Source organism: Habropoda laboriosa, unplaced genomic scaffold (genome assembly GCF_001263275.1).
Source record: "Habropoda laboriosa isolate 0110345459 unplaced genomic scaffold, ASM126327v1 scaffold269, whole genome shotgun sequence".
Lineage (NCBI taxonomy): Eukaryota > Metazoa > Arthropoda > Insecta > Hymenoptera > Apidae > Habropoda > Habropoda laboriosa.
In genome coordinates, this window is record NW_017100417.1 from 359,215 (window position 1) to 362,432 (window position 3,218).

Consider the following 3,218-nt stretch of genomic DNA (forward strand, 5'->3'; position numbering starts at 1 on the left):
CTTCACTTTATCGCGTTCGAGGAAGATATACGCGTGTAATTTTCTTCGAATCTTGGATCCCTTGTTTTAAGCAGACTCGGGCAAAGAATTCGATGTTAGATGAAAGTAGACGGAGTGTTTTAGGTGAAATTACACTCTGTCCAATTTAAGAATAACCTCGCTTCGCGCATGGGACGTGCCTAAGGCAGTGCTAGAACGTCCAAACCCCCACTTAACCGCCTACGTTTTTCTCCGTCTTGCCCTCTGCTACGCTCTCTGTTTATGCGCAGCGAGGTTATTCTTAAATTGGACAGAGTATAGATACACATTGGACCAGGGGTGACCATAGCGCGGCTCTCGCAGGCGAGTGGTGCGGCTGTTATGCAAGTAAAATGTATGTATGAAATATGGTAAACTAAAACTGATCAATGTCCAAAAGTAATTATGGGTAAAGTTTAAAAAATTGCACTGATTTTTCAGTTTCTCATTGTTTGTTTTGTTATCAAAGATAAATAAATGGCTCTTTCAAATATTCCTTCCTGAAATGTGGCTTCCAAAGGTACTGGCCACCCCTGCATTAGACTGTTCTTCTTCTCTTTTTTAGTTACAAATTTTACGTCACATCTACTGCTAAGTCATTAATGACGAATTCATATCGATTTTCTGTAACCCTCCGTACCTGGCCACCCCTGCATTAGACTGTTCTTCTTCTCTTTTTTAGTTACAAATTCTACGTCACATCTACTGCTAAGTCATTAATGACGAATTCATATCGATTTTCTGTAACCCTCCGTAGGCAAACATGGTTTTTTGGAATTCTGTAGGCAAACCGGGTCGTTTGTACACAAGTCTAACTTTTTTACTGTTTTCAGCTTTCAAAAAATCTGGAAAAATTCTGGAGCACTTACCAGAATCTCTACTAAATTGTAGAATTGTTCGTTAAGGCAAACTGTTTGAAAACATTTTCAGTAAAAGTAAGAATTCGTTTGGAGGAAATGCGAGAGTGAAAGGACAATGGTAGAAATTGGCCAATTTTTGACCTGGCTGGCGACGAAAATTTTTTACACGTCAATTTTTTAAGGAATCCGAAGTGCATCATTATTTGCCCTGGAGATAATGGAAAGGTTATAAAAAACAAGCATAAATTTCGAAATGACGTCGTTAGTAAGATTCATTATCTTCTTCGCAGGATAATCCGTTAACGAAACAATCATTCGAGAAATCAGCTGGAAAAGTTCATCGTAGATTGACGTCTAGCATATCTAAGAAAGTGTAAAATTGTTGTGGCAATTTTTTCACTGACAACTGACAACTTGTTCGCCGTTTATATGCTCGCAATAGTAGGCAATGTTGGAATGAAATATATGTTTAGCAGAAAATAAATAATAAAGTTGAAAAAAAATATGTTGGGTCGCCTAGGGTCTTCAAAGACCCAGACTGTCTACGGAGGGTTAAATTTGGTGCTACAGGTTGGGTGTCTTTTAAATAATTTATGGCATCTTTTACGTGGATGTCGGAGCCGTGTCCGGACTCAGCTTATGCACGTCAAATTGTTATACAAGGTAGACCACGTAAAACAGGCAACCTAATTATCTTCTCTATGCACGAGAAAATAATTACACGTCACTTAAATAATTCCAAAGGACGAATAAGAAGGAGGAAAAATTTGTTGGATTTCAAATTTTAGAGTCCAAGAGCATTTCAACACACAGCTACACATACAGTAAAAAAATACATACATTCGTATACAAAAAACAAAGATAATCTTGAAAGAAACAGAAAAAAATGGCATTTACAAAAAAAAATTTCGTTTCATCCTATTCACCCTTTGAAACCACTTAAATTACGTATACAAATTCACTCGAGCCACCATAGCAAGAGAAGATAATTAGGTGGCCTGTTTCACGTGACCTACTCTCTACGCTATTATTAGTTCTGAATGAGAAGCTTGTTCAAAGAAAACATGCGATGAAATTAGTTACAATAAATCATATCAAAACAGTTTTTCGATGAAATTTCGCTTCGTCCCAAATTACCTCGTCATAATCAACAGTAAAACAACACACCTTACGATAATTAATACCTAACATTACAACCAAAAACGACTGTCTCCCTTAAAGCAAAAAATACCAAGGAAGAAAAAGAGAGACACAGAGAAGCTTCTTTCTTTCAGCAGAAAATCCACGTCGTTAAGTCGTTTAATGGTAATTTCTCTCCGAGGGAAGTAGCTCGAGGATTTATCAAACAATCACACCCTGTATGCATCGACGGGTTCAGTAGGTAAGTGAGAACGTTTTAAGTGGGGCAATATGCCTGAGCCAAGGATGTACCGTGGCGAGCGACGATAGCGGAAGAGAATGAATATGGATGACGAGCCACAAATGAGTGCCGTTATTCGTGTACGATGGCGTGCAACTAGGGCGCAAAATGAATTAATTTCAACTTTGCACGCGTCCTAAAGACACCCCACCGCCGCCGCACACACAGCGAGCCAAGTCGCTTAAGGAAAGTTGCGCGCTTGGACAACCGCGTTATTCATGTATACCGGCTGCGTTAAGTACCACGGAATGCTACTTAAAGCCATTTCACGGGCGATCGGGAGGATCCACTGGGTTTGAACTGGCACGGAATTCAACTCGTAACGAAGCGAACGCAGTCTTGCGATCACTTCGTTTGATCCACGTCGCTTCGCAGACTTCACGGTTTCGCCACGGAACTTGCGCTCGCTCTGAAATTATTATCGAATGCTGCTTAAAGTGCTCCATGACCTAGGAATAATGAATTAATAATGTACCGGGTGGGTATTAAGTCCCTTCCTCTGTGTGGATCGTTTCCACCCTTGAGATTGTTTAATGCATGGGCATCTTTATTCATAACACGTTAGGTACCTGCTCTGTCGGGAGAATCAATTGTATTAAGGATAAGGAGGAATGATTGGTTTGTTTTTGGGATTGATCATTTTTGGGGTAATCATAAACGAATTTGAATTGGAACTGTAAGAAATGTTGCGAAGACTTTGATTGTGGGTATGTAGATTATACGTTTCTCTGCTTTTTCAAATGATGATTTTTATCCTCGGAATTTGTTGGAATGATAAAATATTTATTAGAGAAGTAGAGAGTATTTGCTGGAGAAATATTTATTAAATATCGAAAGGATTCCTGCAAAGGTGATAATATATTTAGGAAAAATTATATTTCTAAAATGGAAAATTTACATTTAGAATATATTATATTTGG